Raw genomic sequence first — 21,841 nt, 5'->3', positions numbered from 1 at the left:
TTCAGTGTTTGTCAAATTCTCTCGCAATATATCTCCCATCTCATATTCATGTACGTCCTTTCATATTTCTACAATATTGCCTTGAAGTTCCATATTCCTTGTATAGACCCTCTCCATACTCCTTTCACCATTCAGCTTTCCCTTCTTTGCTTAGGACTGGTTATCCATCTAAGCTCTTGATATTCATACAGCTGCTTGTCTTTTCTCCAAAGGCCTTTTTGATTTTCCTGTAGACGGTGTCTGTTTTCCCCCGTGATATGTGCTTCTAGATCCTTATATTTGTCCTCCAGCTATTCCTTCTTAGCCATTTTGAATATTCTGTCATTCTCGATTTTAAGACGTTTGTTTTCCCTTTCATTGGCTTCATTTGCTGCATTTTTGTATTTTCTCCCTTCAGCAATTAAATTCGGTATCTCCTGTGTTATCCAAGGATTTCTACTAGGTCTTGTCTTTTTACCGATTTGATCCTCTGCAACCTTCATTACCTCATTTCTCAAAGCTACCCATTCGTCTTCTACTCTATTCCATTTCCAAGTTTCAGTCAATCATTGCCTACAGCTCTCTCTTAAACGTTCAGCAACTTCTGAGATACTTTCAACTTATCCAAGTCCCATCTCCTCAATTTCCTACCTTTTTGGAATTTCTTCAGTTTTCGTCTACAGTTCATAACCAATAAATCGTGGTCAAAGCCCACATCTGGCCCCGTAAATATCTTACAATTTCAAATTTGGTTCAAGAATCTATCCTACCATTATATAAATCAGTCTTAAACCTTCTGGTGTCTCCAAGGCTCTTCCAGGTGTACAACATCTTTCATGATACTTAAACCAAGTGTTAACAATGATTAAATTATGCTCCATGCAAAATTCTTTAATTCCTTTCCCTCAGTCCATATTCGCCTACAATTTTTCTTTTTCTTCCTTTCCCTACTGTCTAATTCCGGTCTCCCATCACAGTTAAATTTTCGTTTCCCTAAACTATCTGAATAATTTCTTTTAGCTCCTCATAAATTTCTTGAATCTCTACATCTTCGGAGCTAGTTGGTACATAAACTTGATTTACTGTGGTGGATTTGGGTTTCGTGTCTGTCTTGGCTACTACAATGCGTTCACTACGTTGTTTGTAGTACCTTATCCGCATTCCTATTTTCTTATTCACAGAGTGTTTACGCCCCGTGACAACCGGGAGATCCGGGAAAAACCCGGGTATTTTTTAGAATTCCGGAAATTTTTCATTGTTTTAGTTTTCAGATAAATTTTTGTAATTTGGACTGGTCATAACCGATAGTCTAACAAAGGATATTACTGTATCCCGCTACTGCAGAATAATACTTCAACAATAAAACATAAACGAGAGAACAAAAACGAAAATAACTTAAATTGCAAAGGAAATGCGCCATATACGACGACACATAGTGCTCATGCAAGCGTCTACCAACAGCAAAATGTATCAAAGGCTTTAGGAAGACTACGCAGTGCTTCATAACAAGAAGTTGCCTCCGATGAGCGTGAAGTCACAACTATTAACACTAGATTCGTTTTAGAGTTACTAGCGGGCTCGTGCGCATGCGCAGTAGAGTCGCGTTTGAGTTGTAGATTCTCCCGCTTCTGGCTACAGGAATGTGGCTGTCGGCTGTGCAAGCAGTCGCAGCAAGCAGCTAGATGCTACCGGGAAAAGGGGGTGCCAAATTCATATTCTTGAGGTAAAGAACTTGTTTCACAAAGTGCCTAGCATCCAGCGCACGTTTGTCTGTCGATTATTCATATGATTTTGAAACGTTTCCCTGTTGGTTTTTGAACATTTTTGAACACATTTTAAGATGATTTCTGAATGAATCATAAGTTGATTTTTGAATGCGTGATGTCGGTCAGGAGAATCCTCGTCGCATCTAGAAATAAACTTTCCGCAGACAGAAGGGGACGGGGCTATACGAGCTGAGCGGAGTAAAGCCGAACGGATGAATGCCAATCGCAGTCTGATTATGTGGTTGATTGGGTTTGCGAATGATCAGCGTTGTTATAATTACTAGCAAAATCTATAGATTCAGATTACCAGAATGGAAATAAACCACTGACAGGAATAACAGGTGAGAAAGATTACGTATTATCTTCTCAGTGTATCCAAGAAAATGAAATTTTGGTCAAATCGCTATGGTATTAAGGACCAATTGTACAGTCACCGCCTGGCAGCCGCTTAAGTTCTATTTTGGAAGTAACGCGGAAAACGTGTCGTACGAACACGTAATAGCACGTAACCGGAAAATAATCGCAGGCTAACTAAACCTGTGATTCTGGCGGGGTTAGTGAAGTTAATCGGCCAACACAGTTTTACAATTGCAGGAATAGCTACAGAATTGGTGATGACAAGATTGTTTGTTAGAACGAGGAAGGAGAAGAAACGGGGACATCACACAATTTATGGAAGAATAAGACGATTCCAAATTTATATAAAAATTTCGTAATACTACTCTTCGATCTCATGCATGAGAAACTGATGCGTATGACTGAAATGTGAAACTATTTCCTGACGTAAAGCTTTTTGCTTGTAGTAGACCTAATAGGCATTTGATATTGGTATTTCGTGAATTATATTCTGTCTATAATTGCGTAGGCTTCCGCGGCCAGAGTCAGTCGACATAAATGTTTTCTGGGTTTGGTACCGCGTCATAATGTAAAAACTACTGCTGATGGAGAAAAATCAACGTTTCGGCGATGATTGCAGCGGCCTTAGTTTCATTGGTCACTTAAGGAAGAAGGAGAGGGAACTTTATTTTAATAGGATATTGCGGTGGAGGGACAACGTGACCTCTGTTGTCCATTGGCTCTTGTGTTATGTGCCATGATTGGTGGTCGCCGTCGAATGAGAAGTTTGCTGCTGTTTACCAGCTGCTGGACGTCGGCCGCGCGGAGGCAGCTCCTCGCCGGTAGTGCCCGTGCCTCGTGTTGACAGTGCGGGTCTGTTGGGCTCTGATTGCTGGCAGCCAAGATGGGGCTAGCGTGAGTCCATCCTCCCTGTTCATGTTGTTAGGGTGTTTAAGTATTTCGATGGCTTCTCTGATTTTGCGTTTCGTCATAATTGGCTGCTTGGCCAACACACAGGCTTCGCTGAATTTTCTTTTACGCAGTCTTGGTGTTCTGCCACTGCGGCTTTGTTGTTGCTCTAGACGAATATAACGCTCGTGTTCCCAAATGCGCGTTGCTATTGTTCCCTCTCCTTCTTCCTTAAGTGACCAATGACACTAACTACCTTTTTAAAATTGTCGTAATGGCATGCGCAGTGAACACTAACAACAAAATATAAAGGACACTGCATAGCTAGAACGCACCATTAGACCCAAAATAAGGCCGCTGCAATCGTGGCCGAAACGTTGGTTTTTCTCCAGCAGCAGTAGTTTTTACATTATGACGCGGTACCAAACCCAGGAAACATTTATGTCGACTATATTCTGTCTTGTTATAAAAATGGCCATTTGTGCCAATACAGTCTCGTTTATTTGGTGTGTGTTACAAAATTTCTGCAATATTTGAAAGGCCTATTTTGCTTTATCTAGCAGTCAGTGACAAAATAGACGTAATCAGATCGAGAAACCACACCGGTCTTGGATATTATTTGTGTTAACAGCTTTTTCAGTATTAGATAAGGACATTTCAATTTTTCATGTACCAAAACGTTTGACGAACTTTGATGAGGTAATAGATTCTTTCGCAGAAAGAAAAGCACGCCATGTAAGGCTGTAGAAAGATTAGAGAGAAAAAAAAGCTAGGAGCTAAGGATTGAAGAAATGTGTAATTCCTTGCTTATCTCTTGTCTTTATTGGTTTTATGTCTCCTATATTTAATTTAATATCACATAAAACAGCAAGTTATTAGCTAATAGGCAATAAAGAGTGCAAATTTTCTGAAGAGTTCTTGTTCTCCTGATTACAAATAATCCCATCCGCTATTAATTGCGAGATTTTTATTTGGTGGGGTTTTTTTTTTTTTTGTGGGGGCAGACTCTCAAACCGGCCGACTCGGAGCAGGAGAGGCACCACAGGACATTCCAATTCCCACTGTCCTGAATATAGTTTGATGGCACCCATTACAAAATATACACGTTTCAATTCCACAGTGCGAAATACAGTATCGTGCGGTAGAAGAATGCTTTATGAAGAGGCGTGGCACTGCACTTAGGCACACTTAAGACCAAATAATACGTCTTAACATTTCCTCGAACACGTGTTTAATGCTTCAGACCTTTCAGAAAGATATGCGCTACAAGATGAACATATTTTTGAAAATTCGATTTTTCTGTATTGATCCGGTTCGCAAATATCGTCGATCCGGGGCCGATGCGCAGAGCAGTCTTGAGTTATAGTGGGTAGTCTCCACGTGACCCGTGTTTAAATTTAGCGATTTTGCCGCTTCTCCCTCGTTTACTCTCACGGCAAATGAAAACGGCGGATATCTGTGGCCGGGAGCTATCAAGTGAATTAAAATGCATTCACATAATTACGCAAGGCTAAAATAAGTCGTTAGTTTCAGATTTGATTTTATTTCCACTTTTCTGACAGTCAAGCATTAATCGCCTTGCGGAACAATGAATTATTTTTGTCTGTTTGCTAAAGAAATTTGACTTTTATAAACTTTTTTCGCAGAGGCAGTCAATGTATTTGAAACGAAATGTTTAATTCCACAGTACTGGATAATTTCAACTGTTCGCTGCATGACGTGGCCAACTGTACCGAAAACGGGGAAGAGAAATTCTAGGCAACAGCCACTTGTGCTCCCAGGCGGCCACACTGACAACGAGGGCCAGCGTTGCTCAAATTCGGTGATGGGACGAGAACCGCTGTAGGCTGTTTATTAGGCCACGACAGTGAGCGTTTACTTTCTGTAAGGAATGTCTTGTCGTCGCAGGTGTTGTGTTTCGCCTGTACTCGGGGCTCCCAGGGAAAGTAGAAAACGCAATGTTATCAGGTGTTTTTCTTGCAAGAAATCGAGTCAAAAGGTCTGTATTACACACGTCTTTACCAGGTTCGGAACTTCAAATCTGTTTATGGCCTCTTTACAAGCTCGCTATTCGTCTTCCAAAATATTAAAAGTACACCATACCTCCAGATTCAGCCGTCCCCCACCCCCTGTACAAACTGTCTGTCGTATGGGCGCCCTTGGAGTGAGAACAGATAGGTTTCGAATGGAATGGAAATAACATAAAACTCTTCTTCTCTCTCTCTCTCTCTCTCTCTCTCTCTGTAACAAGTGTAATTAAAAACACAATTTCTCCCTACTCACTGACAAAATATCCGAACAGTGCCTTCTGTAACACACACAGTTCTACATTGACAGACGCGTAATAGCGGCAGTTTCAATAAATTACTAATTGCAGAAACGGGTAGCCCTCAGTGAATTCGTTGTTGCATCACTACATTCACAGAAAAGAGACTTCCTTGTTTCCCATCGCTTTGTTACACACCTGACGTGTTGTGTTTACAAACAAAAAGCAATTTAGTTTTATCTTTACCTAATCCACGTCTAAGCCAAGATTGCTACAAGGTATCAATCGTTTACCAAATACCGCACAATTAATCTGCATCTTCGAAATCAACCCGACACAGCTGAAATGTTGTCATGGATGAGACTTTATTTTTCTCTCTTATGCGCGAAGAAAATATGTCCATATTCCGAATGAAAATTTGCACAAATATTCGATCGAGCTTTCCACGTCCTACTCGGAAGGAGAAGCAAAAAGAAGTGTTACCTTTTAAGTGTCTTCTGTTACTCGGCGTCGAATGTCGAACGTGCTGGCTGATGTTCGTTCTTGGAGTTCACTGACGTCCTGTTTGTTCGTCGCGCACAACACTCACGAGTGCATCCAGCTCTCTTAGAACATCTGACAGTCTGAGCTGTGGTCCTTCAGTTGCTCGGCGACAGTCGACCGCGCGTGACAATGCTGCCGTATTTGCTAGCACTAAGGGCTCTCCTGGAAGGAGCGAAAGTAAAGTGTGGCTTGCATTGTGGCTGCAAAAAGCACTCATTCCGCAGATCGCATTCGCGGTTTCAACAGCCGAGGAAGAGGGCTCGTTGGAGACGGAGAGGAGGGCCCGGAGGCGGCAACCCGGACTTGGCCCGCCATCTTCCGGAGGGAACGGTAAATTAACCCCAGCAGCGGCCGGCGCCGCGAGCCGTATGGTGCTGCTCGCACAAAATGCATCGTTTTTCTCGGCAGAGGAGCGTTGTTGCGACTGTCTGCCATCTAACTCGACAGCCAATAGCTCTCTTGTAAGGAGACAGATACATGGACGGCCACCATTCTGTTCGCCGATTGCGGAAACGTCAGGAGCTCTCGTTACATCTCGATAGCGCGAGGCACTACAAATTCTCGCCTGTGGCGCGACGAATGCATACTTACCTGGCGTAGGGGATACCGTGATCATGAAGGCGGTTCCTCCGGGGTGAGGCCCTTCCATTGCACTTCGGTCGAGCTGACCCCCGCGATTACTCCAAATGTGAGTAACTCGGGCGCATAATTTTTGGTAGTCGGGACTTGCGTTCGCGCTGTCCCGGTGTCTATTTCAATTGCAAACGCAGTATTCTGTGGTAGCAGTCGGTAACTAGTGCGTCTGAGCACTCGGCCAGCAACGTGTTCCGCAAGGGACTGCCAAACGCAGCAGCACTCGCGCTACGCGCGTACCACACGTCTGCGTCGACCTGGCGTCAAACCCAGAGCCAGAGCACACTGTCTGTTCGATAAGCGCGGGGGACGCGCACCAGTAGTAGCAGCGGCAGCCGCGAGATGGCACAAGCGGTCTAACTCTGGTACGACATCCACATTAATGGCCGAACGGCGACTTTTGGCTTTCTCTGTCCATCAGGGGAATGCGCGCCAAACGCAATTGGACGGCGCGGCATTCCCTGCACGCGCGGCGACCGCGGTGGCGCGAGCCGGCGTACACGAGGCGTCGCCCAGCCGAACGCTTTGTCGTCTGTGGCCAGGTACATGAGGGGGCCGGCAGCAAGCGTCTAGCGTAGCGTCCCGAGACTTGCAGACTTGCGGCACTTGAGGAGCTTGCGGGGATGTGAAATGACGTGGCCAACTGTACCGAAAACGGGGAAGAGAAATTCTAGGCAACAGCCACTTGTGCTCCCAGGCGGCCACACTGACAACGAGGGCCAGCGTTGCTCAAATTCGGTGATGGGACGAGAACCGCTGTAGGCTGTTTATTAGGCCACGACAGTGAGCGTTTACTTTCTGTAAGGAATGTCTTGTCGTCGCAGGTGTTGTGTTTCGCCTGTACTCGGGGCTCCCAGGGAAAGTAGAAAACGCAATGTTATCAGGTGTTTTTCTTGCAAGAAATCGAGTCAAAAGGTCTGTATTACACACGTCTTTACCAGGTTCGGAACTTCAAATCTGTTTATGGCCTCTTTACAAGCTCGCTATTCGTCTTCCAAAATATTAAAAGTACACCATACCTCCAGATTCAGCCGTCCCCCACCCCCTGTACAAACTGTCTGTCGTATGGGCGCCCTTGGAGTGAGAACAGATAGGTTTCGAATGGAATGGAAATAACATCTGTAACAAGTGTAATTAAAAACACAATTTCTCCCTACTCACTGACAAAATATCCGAACAGTGCCTTCTGTAACACACACAGTTCTACATTGACAGACGCGTAATAGCGGCAGTTTCAATAAATTACTAATTGCAGAAACGGGTAGCCCTCAGTGAATTCGTTGTTGCATCACTACATTCACAGAAAAGAGACTTCCTTGTTTCCCATCGCTTTGTTACACACCTGACGTGTTGTGTTTACAAACAAAAAGCAATTTAGTTTTATCTTTACCTAATCCACGTCTAAGCCAAGATTGCTACAAGGTATCAATCGTTTACCAAATACCGCACAATTAATCTGCATCTTCGAAATCAACCCGACACAGCTGAAATGTTGTCATGGATGAGACTTTATTTTTCTCTCTTATGCGCGAAGAAAATATGTCCATATTCCGAATGAAAATTTGCACAAATATTCGATCGAGCTTTCCACGTCCTACTCGGAAGGAGAAGCAAAAAGAAGTGTTACCTTTTAAGTGTCTTCTGTTACTCGGCGTCGAATGTCGAACGTGCTGGCTGATGTTCGTTCTTGGAGTTCACTGACGTCCTGTTTGTTCGTCGCGCACAACACTCACGAGTGCATCCAGCTCTCTTAGAACATCTGACAGTCTGAGCTGTGGTCCTTCAGTTGCTCGGCGACAGTCGACCGCGCGTGACAATGCTGCCGTATTTGCTAGCACTAAGGGCTCTCCTGGAAGGAGCGAAAGTAAAGTGTGGCTTGCATTGTGGCTGCAAAAAGCACTCATTCCGCAGATCGCATTCGCGGTTTCAACAGCCGAGGAAGAGGGCTCGTTGGAGACGGAGAGGAGGGCCCGGAGGCGGCAACCCGGACTTGGCCCGCCATCTTCCGGAGGGAACGGTAAATTAACCCCAGCAGCGGCCGGCGCCGCGAGCCGTATGGTGCTGCTCGCACAAAATGCATCGTTTTTCTCGGCAGAGGAGCGTTGTTGCGACTGTCTGCCATCTAACTCGACAGCCAATAGCTCTCTTGTAAGGAGACAGATACATGGACGGCCACCATTCTGTTCGCCGATTGCGGAAACGTCAGGAGCTCTCGTTACATCTCGATAGCGCGAGGCACTACAAATTCTCGCCTGTGGCGCGACGAATGCATACTTACCTGGCGTAGGGGATACCGTGATCATGAAGGCGGTTCCTCCGGGGTGAGGCCCTTCCATTGCACTTCGGTCGAGCTGACCCCCGCGATTACTCCAAATGTGAGTAACTCGGGCGCATAATTTTTGGTAGTCGGGACTTGCGTTCGCGCTGTCCCGGTGTCTATTTCAATTGCAAACGCAGTATTCTGTGGTAGCAGTCGGTAACTAGTGCGTCTGAGCACTCGGCCAGCAACGTGTTCCGCAAGGGACTGCCAAACGCAGCAGCACTCGCGCTACGCGCGTACCACACGTCTGCGTCGACCTGGCGTCAAACCCAGAGCCAGAGCACACTGTCTGTTCGATAAGCGCGGGGGACGCGCACCAGTAGTAGCAGCGGCAGCCGCGAGATGGCACAAGCGGTCTAACTCTGGTACGACATCCACATTAATGGCCGAACGGCGACTTTTGGCTTTCTCTGTCCATCAGGGGAATGCGCGCCAAACGCAATTGGACGGCGCGGCATTCCCTGCACGCGCGGCGACCGCGGTGGCGCGAGCCGGCGTACACGAGGCGTCGCCCAGCCGAACGCTTTGTCGTCTGTGGCCAGGTACATGAGGGGGCCGGCAGCAAGCGTCTAGCGTAGCGTCCCGAGACTTGCAGACTTGCGGCACTTGAGGAGCTTGCGGGGATGTGAAATGACGTGGCCAACTGTACCGAAAACGGGGAAGAGAAATTCTAGGCAACAGCCACTTGTGCTCCCAGGCGGCCACACTGACAACGAGGGCCAGCGTTGCTCAAATTCGGTGATGGGACGAGAACCGCTGTAGGCTGTTTATTAGGCCACGACAGTGAGCGTTTACTTTCTGTAAGGAATGTCTTGTCGTCGCAGGTGTTGTGTTTCGCCTGTACTCGGGGCTCCCAGGGAAAGTAGAAAACGCAATGTTATCAGGTGTTTTTCTTGCAAGAAATCGAGTCAAAAGGTCTGTATTACACACGTCTTTACCAGGTTCGGAACTTCAAATCTGTTTATGGCCTCTTTACAAGCTCGCTATTCGTCTTCCAAAATATTAAAAGTACACCATACCTCCAGATTCAGCCGTCCCCCACCCCCTGTACAAACTGTCTGTCGTATGGGCGCCCTTGGAGTGAGAACAGATAGGTTTCGAATGGAATGGAAATAACATCTGTAACAAGTGTAATTAAAAACACAATTTCTCCCTACTCACTGACAAAATATCCGAACAGTGCCTTCTGTAACACACACAGTTCTACATTGACAGACGCGTAATAGCGGCAGTTTCAATAAATTACTAATTGCAGAAACGGGTAGCCCTCAGTGAATTCGTTGTTGCATCACTACATTCACAGAAAAGAGACTTCCTTGTTTCCCATCGCTTTGTTACACACCTGACGTGTTGTGTTTACAAACAAAAAGCAATTTAGTTTTATCTTTACCTAATCCACGTCTAAGCCAAGATTGCTACAAGGTATCAATCGTTTACCAAATACCGCACAATTAATCTGCATCTTCGAAATCAACCCGACACAGCTGAAATGTTGTCATGGATGAGACTTTATTTTTCTCTCTTATGCGCGAAGAAAATATGTCCATATTCCGAATGAAAATTTGCACAAATATTCGATCGAGCTTTCCACGTCCTACTCGGAAGGAGAAGCAAAAAGAAGTGTTACCTTTTAAGTGTCTTCTGTTACTCGGCGTCGAATGTCGAACGTGCTGGCTGATGTTCGTTCTTGGAGTTCACTGACGTCCTGTTTGTTCGTCGCGCACAACACTCACGAGTGCATCCAGCTCTCTTAGAACATCTGACAGTCTGAGCTGTGGTCCTTCAGTTGCTCGGCGACAGTCGACCGCGCGTGACAATGCTGCCGTATTTGCTAGCACTAAGGGCTCTCCTGGAAGGAGCGAAAGTAAAGTGTGGCTTGCATTGTGGCTGCAAAAAGCACTCATTCCGCAGATCGCATTCGCGGTTTCAACAGCCGAGGAAGAGGGCTCGTTGGAGACGGAGAGGAGGGCCCGGAGGCGGCAACCCGGACTTGGCCCGCCATCTTCCGGAGGGAACGGTAAATTAACCCCAGCAGCGGCCGGCGCCGCGAGCCGTATGGTGCTGCTCGCACAAAATGCATCGTTTTTCTCGGCAGAGGAGCGTTGTTGCGACTGTCTGCCATCTAACTCGACAGCCAATAGCTCTCTTGTAAGGAGACAGGTACATGGACGGCCACCATTCTGTTCGCCGATTGCGGAAACGTCAGGAGCTCTCGTTACATCTCGATAGCGCGAGGCACTACAAATTCTCGCCTGTGGCGCGACGAATGCATACTTACCTGGCGTAGGGGATACCGTGATCATGAAGGCGGTTCCTCCGGGGTGAGGCCCTTCCATTGCACTTCGGTCGAGCTGACCCCCGCGATTACTCCAAATGTGAGTAACTCGGGCGCATAATTTTTGGTAGTCGGGACTTGCGTTCGCGCTGTCCCGGTGTCTATTTCAATTGCAAACGCAGTATTCTGTGGTAGCAGTCGGTAACTAGTGCGTCTGAGCACTCGGCCAGCAACGTGTTCCGCAAGGGACTGCCAAACGCAGCAGCACTCGCGCTACGCGCGTACCACACGTCTGCGTCGACCTGGCGTCAAACCCAGAGCCAGAGCACACTGTCTGTTCGATAAGCGCGGGGGACGCGCACCAGTAGTAGCAGCGGCAGCCGCGAGATGGCACAAGCGGTCTAACTCTGGTACGACATCCACATTAATGGCCGAACGGCGACTTTTGGCTTTCTCTGTCCATCAGGGGAATGCGCGCCAAACGCAATTGGACGGCGCGGCATTCCCTGCACGCGCGGCGACCGCGGTGGCGCGAGCCGGCGTACACGAGGCGTCGCCCAGCCGAACGCTTTGTCGTCTGTGGCCAGGTACATGAGGGGGCCGGCAGCAAGCGTCTAGCGTAGCGTCCCGAGACTTGCAGACTTGCGGCACTTGAGGAGCTTGCGGGGATGTGAAATGACGTGGCCAACTGTACCGAAAACGGGGAAGAGAAATTCTAGGCAACAGCCACTTGTGCTCCCAGGCGGCCACACTGACAACGAGGGCCAGCGTTGCTCAAATTCGGTGATGGGACGAGAACCGCTGTAGGCTGTTTATTAGGCCACGACAGTGAGCGTTTACTTTCTGTAAGGAATGTCTTGTCGTCGCAGGTGTTGTGTTTCGCCTGTACTCGGGGCTCCCAGGGAAAGTAGAAAACGCAATGTTATCAGGTGTTTTTCTTGCAAGAAATCGAGTCAAAAGGTCTGTATTACACACGTCTTTACCAGGTTCGGAACTTCAAATCTGTTTATGGCCTCTTTACAAGCTCGCTATTCGTCTTCCAAAATATTAAAAGTACACCATACCTCCAGATTCAGCCGTCCCCCACCCCCTGTACAAACTGTCTGTCGTATGGGCGCCCTTGGAGTGAGAACAGATAGGTTTCGAATGGAATGGAAATAACATCTGTAACAAGTGTAATTAAAAACACAATTTCTCCCTACTCACTGACAAAATATCCGAACAGTGCCTTCTGTAACACACACAGTTCTACATTGACAGACGCGTAATAGCGGCAGTTTCAATAAATTACTAATTGCAGAAACGGGTAGCCCTCAGTGAATTCGTTGTTGCATCACTACATTCACAGAAAAGAGACTTCCTTGTTTCCCATCGCTTTGTTACACACCTGACGTGTTGTGTTTACAAACAAAAAGCAATTTAGTTTTATCTTTACCTAATCCACGTCTAAGCCAAGATTGCTACAAGGTATCAATCGTTTACCAAATACCGCACAATTAATCTGCATCTTCGAAATCAACCCGACACAGCTGAAATGTTGTCATGGATGAGACTTTATTTTTCTCTCTTATGCGCGAAGAAAATATGTCCATATTCCGAATGAAAATTTGCACAAATATTCGATCGAGCTTTCCACGTCCTACTCGGAAGGAGAAGCAAAAAGAAGTGTTACCTTTTAAGTGTCTTCTGTTACTCGGCGTCGAATGTCGAACGTGCTGGCTGATGTTCGTTCTTGGAGTTCACTGACGTCCTGTTTGTTCGTCGCGCACAACACTCACGAGTGCATCCAGCTCTCTTAGAACATCTGACAGTCTGAGCTGTGGTCCTTCAGTTGCTCGGCGACAGTCGACCGCGCGTGACAATGCTGCCGTATTTGCTAGCACTAAGGGCTCTCCTGGAAGGAGCGAAAGTAAAGTGTGGCTTGCATTGTGGCTGCAAAAAGCACTCATTCCGCAGATCGCATTCGCGGTTTCAACAGCCGAGGAAGAGGGCTCGTTGGAGACGGAGAGGAGGGCCCGGAGGCGGCAACCCGGACTTGGCCCGCCATCTTCCGGAGGGAACGGTAAATTAACCCCAGCAGCGGCCGGCGCCGCGAGCCGTATGGTGCTGCTCGCACAAAATGCATCGTTTTTCTCGGCAGAGGAGCGTTGTTGCGACTGTCTGCCATCTAACTCGACAGCCAATAGCTCTCTTGTAAGGAGACAGGTACATGGACGGCCACCATTCTGTTCGCCGATTGCGGAAACGTCAGGAGCTCTCGTTACATCTCGATAGCGCGAGGCACTACAAATTCTCGCCTGTGGCGCGACGAATGCATACTTACCTGGCGTAGGGGATACCGTGATCATGAAGGCGGTTCCTCCGGGGTGAGGCCCTTCCATTGCACTTCGGTCGAGCTGACCCCCGCGATTACTCCAAATGTGAGTAACTCGGGCGCATAATTTTTGGTAGTCGGGACTTGCGTTCGCGCTGTCCCGGTGTCTATTTCAATTGCAAACGCAGTATTCTGTGGTAGCAGTCGGTAACTAGTGCGTCTGAGCACTCGGCCAGCAACGTGTTCCGCAAGGGACTGCCAAACGCAGCAGCACTCGCGCTACGCGCGTACCACACGTCTGCGTCGACCTGGCGTCAAACCCAGAGCCAGAGCACACTGTCTGTTCGATAAGCGCGGGGGACGCGCACCAGTAGTAGCAGCGGCAGCCGCGAGATGGCACAAGCGGTCTAACTCTGGTACGACATCCACATTAATGGCCGAACGGCGACTTTTGGCTTTCTCTGTCCATCAGGGGAATGCGCGCCAAACGCAATTGGACGGCGCGGCATTCCCTGCACGCGCGGCGACCGCGGTGGCGCGAGCCGGCGTACACGAGGCGTCGCCCAGCCGAACGCTTTGTCGTCTGTGGCCAGGTACATGAGGGGGCCGGCAGCAAGCGTCTAGCGTAGCGTCCCGAGACTTGCAGACTTGCGGCACTTGAGGAGCTTGCGGGGATGTGAAATGACGTGGCCAACTGTACCGAAAACGGGGAAGAGAAATTCTAGGCAACAGCCACTTGTGCTCCCAGGCGGCCACACTGACAACGAGGGCCAGCGTTGCTCAAATTCGGTGATGGGACGAGAACCGCTGTAGGCTGTTTATTAGGCCACGACAGTGAGCGTTTACTTTCTGTAAGGAATGTCTTGTCGTCGCAGGTGTTGTGTTTCGCCTGTACTCGGGGCTCCCAGGGAAAGTAGAAAACGCAATGTTATCAGGTGTTTTTCTTGCAAGAAATCGAGTCAAAAGGTCTGTATTACACACGTCTTTACCAGGTTCGGAACTTCAAATCTGTTTATGGCCTCTTTACAAGCTCGCTATTCGTCTTCCAAAATATTAAAAGTACACCATACCTCCAGATTCAGCCGTCCCCCACCCCCTGTACAAACTGTCTGTCGTATGGGCGCCCTTGGAGTGAGAACAGATAGGTTTCGAATGGAATGGAAATAACATCTGTAACAAGTGTAATTAAAAACACAATTTCTCCCTACTCACTGACAAAATATCCGAACAGTGCCTTCTGTAACACACACAGTTCTACATTGACAGACGCGTAATAGCGGCAGTTTCAATAAATTACTAATTGCAGAAACGGGTAGCCCTCAGTGAATTCGTTGTTGCATCACTACATTCACAGAAAAGAGACTTCCTTGTTTCCCATCGCTTTGTTACACACCTGACGTGTTGTGTTTACAAACAAAAAGCAATTTAGTTTTATCTTTACCTAATCCACGTCTAAGCCAAGATTGCTACAAGGTATCAATCGTTTACCAAATACCGCACAATTAATCTGCATCTTCGAAATCAACCCGACACAGCTGAAATGTTGTCATGGATGAGACTTTATTTTTCTCTCTTATGCGCGAAGAAAATATGTCCATATTCCGAATGAAAATTTGCACAAATATTCGATCGAGCTTTCCACGTCCTACTCGGAAGGAGAAGCAAAAAGAAGTGTTACCTTTTAAGTGTCTTCTGTTACTCGGCGTCGAATGTCGAACGTGCTGGCTGATGTTCGTTCTTGGAGTTCACTGACGTCCTGTTTGTTCGTCGCGCACAACACTCACGAGTGCATCCAGCTCTCTTAGAACATCTGACAGTCTGAGCTGTGGTCCTTCAGTTGCTCGGCGACAGTCGACCGCGCGTGACAATGCTGCCGTATTTGCTAGCACTAAGGGCTCTCCTGGAAGGAGCGAAAGTAAAGTGTGGCTTGCATTGTGGCTGCAAAAAGCACTCATTCCGCAGATCGCATTCGCGGTTTCAACAGCCGAGGAAGAGGGCTCGTTGGAGACGGAGAGGAGGGCCCGGAGGCGGCAACCCGGACTTGGCCCGCCATCTTCCGGAGGGAACGGTAAATTAACCCCAGCAGCGGCCGGCGCCGCGAGCCGTATGGTGCTGCTCGCACAAAATGCATCGTTTTTCTCGGCAGAGGAGCGTTGTTGCGACTGTCTGCCATCTAACTCGACAGCCAATAGCTCTCTTGTAAGGAGACAGGTACATGGACGGCCACCATTCTGTTCGCCGATTGCGGAAACGTCAGGAGCTCTCGTTACATCTCGATAGCGCGAGGCACTACAAATTCTCGCCTGTGGCGCGACGAATGCATACTTACCTGGCGTAGGGGATACCGTGATCATGAAGGCGGTTCCTCCGGGGTGAGGCCCTTCCATTGCACTTCGGTCGAGCTGACCCCCGCGATTACTCCAAATGTGAGTAACTCGGGCGCATAATTTTTGGTAGTCGGGACTTGCGTTCGCGCTGTCCCGGTGTCTATTTCAATTGCAAACGCAGTATTCTGTGGTAGCAGTCGGTAACTAGTGCGTCTGAGCACTCGGCCAGCAACGTGTTCCGCAAGGGACTGCCAAACGCAGCAGCACTCGCGCTACGCGCGTACCACACGTCTGCGTCGACCTGGCGTCAAACCCAGAGCCAGAGCACACTGTCTGTTCGATAAGCGCGGGGGACGCGCACCAGTAGTAGCAGCGGCAGCCGCGAGATGGCACAAGCGGTCTAACTCTGGTACGACATCCACATTAATGGCCGAACGGCGACTTTTGGCTTTCTCTGTCCATCAGGGGAATGCGCGCCAAACGCAATTGGACGGCGCGGCATTCCCTGCACGCGCGGCGACCGCGGTGGCGCGAGCCGGCGTACACGAGGCGTCGCCCAGCCGAACGCTTTGTCGTCTGTGGCCAGGTACATGAGGGGGCCGGCAGCAAGCGTCTAGCGTAGCGTCCCGAGACTTGCAGACTTGCGGCACTTGAGGAGCTTGCGGGGATGTGAAATGACGTGGCCAACTGTACCGAAAACGGGGAAGAGAAATTCTAGGCAACAGCCACTTGTGCTCCCAGGCGGCCACACTGACAACGAGGGCCAGCGTTGCTCAAATTCGGTGATGGGACGAGAACCGCTGTAGGCTGTTTATTAGGCCACGACAGTGAGCGTTTACTTTCTGTAAGGAATGTCTTGTCGTCGCAGGTGTTGTGTTTCGCCTGTACTCGGGGCTCCCAGGGAAAGTAGAAAACGCAATGTTATCAGGTGTTTTTCTTGCAAGAAATCGAGTCAAAAGGTCTGTATTACACACGTCTTTACCAGGTTCGGAACTTCAAATCTGTTTATGGCCTCTTTACAAGCTCGCTATTCGTCTTCCAAAATATTAAAAGTACACCATACCTCCAGATTCAGCCGTCCCCCACCCCCTGTACAAACTGTCTGTCGTATGGGCGCCCTTGGAGTGAGAACAGATAGGTTTCGAATGGAATGGAAATAACATCTGTAACAAGTGTAATTAAAAACACAATTTCTCCCTACTCACTGACAAAATATCCGAACAGTGCCTTCTGTAACACACACAGTTCTACATTGACAGACGCGTAATAGCGGCAGTTTCAATAAATTACTAATTGCAGAAACGGGTAGCCCTCAGTGAATTCGTTGTTGCATCACTACATTCACAGAAAAGAGACTTCCTTGTTTCCCATCGCTTTGTTACACACCTGACGTGTTGTGTTTACAAACAAAAAGCAATTTAGTTTTATCTTTACCTAATCCACGTCTAAGCCAAGATTGCTACAAGGTATCAATCGTTTACCAAATACCGCACAATTAATCTGCATCTTCGAAATCAACCCGACACAGCTGAAATGTTGTCATGGATGAGACTTTATTTTTCTCTCTTATGCGCGAAGAAAATATGTCCATATTCCGAATGAAAATTTGCACAAATATTCGATCGAGCTTTCCACGTCCTACTCGGAAGGAGAAGCAAAAAGAAGTGTTACCTTTTAAGTGTCTTCTGTTACTCGGCGTCGAATGTCGAACGTGCTGGCTGATGTTCGTTCTTGGAGTTCACTGACGTCCTGTTTGTTCGTCGCGCACAACACTCACGAGTGCATCCAGCTCTCTTAGAACATCTGACAGTCTGAGCTGTGGTCCTTCAGTTGCTCGGCGACAGTCGACCGCGCGTGACAATGCTGCCGTATTTGCTAGCACTAAGGGCTCTCCTGGAAGGAGCGAAAGTAAAGTGTGGCTTGCATTGTGGCTGCAAAAAGCACTCATTCCGCAGATCGCATTCGCGGTTTCAACAGCCGAGGAAGAGGGCTCGTTGGAGACGGAGAGGAGGGCCCGGAGGCGGCAACCCGGACTTGGCCCGCCATCTTCCGGAGGGAACGGTAAATTAACCCCAGCAGCGGCCGGCGCCGCGAGCCGTATGGTGCTGCTCGCACAAAATGCATCGTTTTTCTCGGCAGAGGAGCGTTGTTGCGACTGTCTGCCATCTAACTCGACAGCCAATAGCTCTCTTGTAAGGAGACAGGTACATGGACGGCCACCATTCTGTTCGCCGATTGCGGAAACGTCAGGAGCTCTCGTTACATCTCGATAGCGCGAGGCACTACAAATTCTCGCCTGTGGCGCGACGAATGCATACTTACCTGGCGTAGGGGATACCGTGATCATGAAGGCGGTTCCTCCGGGGTGAGGCCCTTCCATTGCACTTCGGTCGAGCTGACCCCCGCGATTACTCCAAATGTGAGTAACTCGGGCGCATAATTTTTGGTAGTCGGGACTTGCGTTCGCGCTGTCCCGGTGTCTATTTCAATTGCAAACGCAGTATTCTGTGGTAGCAGTCGGTAACTAGTGCGTCTGAGCACTCGGCCAGCAACGTGTTCCGCAAGGGACTGCCAAACGCAGCAGCACTCGCGCTACGCGCGTACCACACGTCTGCGTCGACCTGGCGTCAAACCCAGAGCCAGAGCACACTGTCTGTTCGATAAGCGCGGGGGACGCGCACCAGTAGTAGCAGCGGCAGCCGCGAGATGGCACAAGCGGTCTAACTCTGGTACGACATCCACATTAATGGCCGAACGGCGACTTTTGGCTTTCTCTGTCCATCAGGGGAATGCGCGCCAAACGCAATTGGACGGCGCGGCATTCCCTGCACGCGCGGCGACCGCGGTGGCGCGAGCCGGCGTACACGAGGCGTCGCCCAGCCGAACGCTTTGTCGTCTGTGGCCAGGTACATGAGGGGGCCGGCAGCAAGCGTCTAGCGTAGCGTCCCGAGACTTGCAGACTTGCGGCACTTGAGGAGCTTGCGGGGATGTGAAATGACGTGGCCAACTGTACCGAAAACGGGGAAGAGAAATTCTAGGCAACAGCCACTTGTGCTCCCAGGCGGCCACACTGACAACGAGGGCCAGCGTTGCTCAAATTCGGTGATGGGACGAGAACCGCTGTAGGCTGTTTATTAGGCCACGACAGTGAGCGTTTACTTTCTGTAAGGAATGTCTTGTCGTCGCAGGTGTTGTGTTTCGCCTGTACTCGGGGCTCCCAGGGAAAGTAGAAAACGCAATGTTATCAGGTGTTTTTCTTGCAAGAAATCGAGTCAAAAGGTCTGTATTACACACGTCTTTACCAGGTTCGGAACTTCAAATCTGTTTATGGCCTCTTTACAAGCTCGCTATTCGTCTTCCAAAATATTAAAAGTACACCATACCTCCAGATTCAGCCGTCCCCCACCCCCTGTACAAACTGTCTGTCGTATGGGCGCCCTTGGAGTGAGAACAGATAGGTTTCGAATGGAATGGAAATAACATCTGTAACAAGTGTAATTAAAAACACAATTTCTCCCTACTCACTGACAAAATATCCGAACAGTGCCTTCTGTAACACACACAGTTCTACATTGACAGACGCGTAATAGCGGCAGTTTCAATAAATTACTAATTGCAGAAACGGGTAGCCCTCAGTGAATTCGTTGTTGCATCACTACATTCACAGAAAAGAGACTTCCTTGTTTCCCATCGCTTTGTTACACACCTGACGTGTTGTGTTTACAAACAAAAAGCAATTTAGTTTTATCTTTACCTAATCCACGTCTAAGCCAAGATTGCTACAAGGTATCAATCGTTTACCAAATACCGCACAATTAATCTGCATCTTCGAAATCAACCCGACACAGCTGAAATGTTGTCATGGATGAGACTTTATTTTTCTCTCTTATGCGCGAAGAAAATATGTCCATATTCCGAATGAAAATTTGCACAAATATTCGATCGAGCTTTCCACGTCCTACTCGGAAGGAGAAGCAAAAAGAAGTGTTACCTTTTAAGTGTCTTCTGTTACTCGGCGTCGAATGTCGAACGTGCTGGCTGATGTTCGTTCTTGGAGTTCACTGACGTCCTGTTTGTTCGTCGCGCACAACACTCACGAGTGCATCCAGCTCTCTTAGAACATCTGACAGTCTGAGCTGTGGTCCTTCAGTTGCTCGGCGACAGTCGACCGCGCGTGACAATGCTGCCGTATTTGCTAGCACTAAGGGCTCTCCTGGAAGGAGCGAAAGTAAAGTGTGGCTTGCATTGTGGCTGCAAAAAGCACTCATTCCGCAGATCGCATTCGCGGTTTCAACAGCCGAGGAAGAGGGCTCGTTGGAGACGGAGAGGAGGGCCCGGAGGCGGCAACCCGGACTTGGCCCGCCATCTTCCGGAGGGAACGGTAAATTAACCCCAGCAGCGGCCGGCGCCGCGAGCCGTATGGTGCTGCTCGCACAAAATGCATCGTTTTTCTCGGCAGAGGAGCGTTGTTGCGACTGTCTGCCATCTAACTCGACAGCCAATAGCTCTCTTGTAAGGAGACAGGTACATGGACGGCCACCATTCTGTTCGCCGATTGCGGAAACGTCAGGAGCTCTCGTTACATCTCGATAGCGCGAGGCACTACAAATTCTCGCCTGTGGCGCGACGAATGCATACTTACCTGGCGTAGGGGATACCGTGATCATGAAGGCGGTTCCTCCGGGGTGAGGCCCTTCCATTGCACTTCGGTCGAGCTGACCCCCGCGATTACTCCAAATGTGAGTAACTCGGGCGCATAATTTTTGGTAGTCGGGACTTGCGTTCGCGCTGTCCCGGTGTCTATTTCAATTGCAAACGCAGTATTCTGTGGTAGCAGTCGGTAACTAGTGCGTCTGAGCACTCGGCCAGCAACGTGTTCCGCAAGGGACTGCCAAACGCAGCAGCACTCGCGCTACGCGCGTACCACACGTCTGCGTCGACCTGGCGTCAAACCCAGAGCCAGAGCACACTGTCTGTTCGATAAGCGCGGGGGACGCGCACCAGTAGTAGCAGCGGCAGCCGCGAGATGGCACAAGCGGTCTAACTCTGGTACGACATCCACATTAATGGCCGAACGGCGACTTTTGGCTTTCTCTGTCCATCAGGGGAATGCGCGCCAAACGCAATTGGACGGCGCGGCATTCCCTGCACGCGCGGCGACCGCGGTGGCGCGAGCCGGCGTACACGAGGCGTCGCCCAGCCGAACGCTTTGTCGTCTGTGGCCAGGTACATGAGGGGGCCGGCAGCAAGCGTCTAGCGTAGCGTCCCGAGACTTGCAGACTTGCGGCACTTGAGGAGCTTGCGGGGATGTGAAATGACGTGGCCAACTGTACCGAAAACGGGGAAGAGAAATTCTAGGCAACAGCCACTTGTGCTCCCAGGCGGCCACACTGACAACGAGGGCCAGCGTTGCTCAAATTCGGTGATGGGACGAGAACCGCTGTAGGCTGTTTATTAGGCCACGACAGTGAGCGTTTACTTTCTGTAAGGAATGTCTTGTCGTCGCAGGTGTTGTGTTTCGCCTGTACTCGGGGCTCCCAGGGAAAGTAGAAAACGCAATGTTATCAGGTGTTTTTCTTGCAAGAAATCGAGTCAAAAGGTCTGTATTACACACGTCTTTACCAGGTTCGGAACTTCAAATCTGTTTATGGCCTCTTTACAAGCTCGCTATTCGTCTTCCAAAATATTAAAAGTACACCATACCTCCAGATTCAGCCGTCCCCCACCCCCTGTACAAACTGTCTGTCGTATGGGCGCCCTTGGAGTGAGAACAGATAGGTTTCGAATGGAATGGAAATAACATCTGTAACAAGTGTAATTAAAAACACAATTTCTCCCTACTCACTGACAAAATATCCGAACAGTGCCTTCTGTAACACACACAGTTCTACATTGACAGACGCGTAATAGCGGCAGTTTCAATAAATTACTAATTGCAGAAACGGGTAGCCCTCAGTGAATTCGTTGTTGCATCACTACATTCACAGAAAAGAGACTTCCTTGTTTCCCATCGCTTTGTTACACACCTGACGTGTTGTGTTTACAAACAAAAAGCAATTTAGTTTTATCTTTACCTAATCCACGTCTAAGCCAAGATTGCTACAAGGTATCAATCGTTTACCAAATACCGCACAATTAATCTGCATCTTCGAAATCAACCCGACACAGCTGAA

The 21,841-nt window shown here is 48.9% G+C and overlaps 7 non-coding genes across 7 annotated transcripts; all 7 read left to right on the top strand.

Annotated features, from left to right (window-relative positions):
* Positions 1 to 6,382: 6,382 nt before the first annotated feature.
* On the top strand, positions 6,383 to 6,545 carry LOC126458705 (U1 spliceosomal RNA). The gene has a single exon (XR_007585698.1). It is a non-coding gene; the product is annotated as a U1 spliceosomal RNA (small nuclear RNA).
* A 2,157-nt stretch (positions 6,546 to 8,702) lies between these two features.
* On the top strand, positions 8,703 to 8,865 carry LOC126458704 (U1 spliceosomal RNA). The gene has a single exon (XR_007585697.1). It is a non-coding gene; the product is annotated as a U1 spliceosomal RNA (small nuclear RNA).
* A 2,157-nt stretch (positions 8,866 to 11,022) lies between these two features.
* Positions 11,023 to 11,185, top strand: LOC126458703 (U1 spliceosomal RNA). The gene has a single exon (XR_007585696.1). It is a non-coding gene; the product is annotated as a U1 spliceosomal RNA (small nuclear RNA).
* A 2,157-nt stretch (positions 11,186 to 13,342) lies between these two features.
* LOC126458702 (U1 spliceosomal RNA) lies at positions 13,343 to 13,505 on the top strand. Its single transcript, XR_007585694.1, has one exon. It is a non-coding gene; the product is annotated as a U1 spliceosomal RNA (small nuclear RNA).
* A 2,157-nt stretch (positions 13,506 to 15,662) lies between these two features.
* On the top strand, positions 15,663 to 15,825 carry LOC126458701 (U1 spliceosomal RNA). Its single transcript, XR_007585693.1, has one exon. It is a non-coding gene; the product is annotated as a U1 spliceosomal RNA (small nuclear RNA).
* Positions 15,826 to 17,982: 2,157 nt separating this feature from the next.
* On the top strand, positions 17,983 to 18,145 carry LOC126458699 (U1 spliceosomal RNA). Its single transcript, XR_007585692.1, has one exon. It is a non-coding gene; the product is annotated as a U1 spliceosomal RNA (small nuclear RNA).
* A 2,157-nt stretch (positions 18,146 to 20,302) lies between these two features.
* On the top strand, positions 20,303 to 20,465 carry LOC126458698 (U1 spliceosomal RNA). The gene has a single exon (XR_007585691.1). It is a non-coding gene; the product is annotated as a U1 spliceosomal RNA (small nuclear RNA).
* The last annotated feature ends 1,376 nt before the right edge of the window (positions 20,466 to 21,841 follow it).

This window comes from Schistocerca serialis, chromosome 2 (assembly GCF_023864345.2).
Source record: "Schistocerca serialis cubense isolate TAMUIC-IGC-003099 chromosome 2, iqSchSeri2.2, whole genome shotgun sequence".
Taxonomy (NCBI): Eukaryota; Metazoa; Arthropoda; class Insecta; order Orthoptera; family Acrididae; genus Schistocerca; species Schistocerca serialis.
The sequence above is the reverse complement of the archived record's forward strand: the minus strand, read 5'-3'. Positions and strand labels throughout refer to the sequence as shown.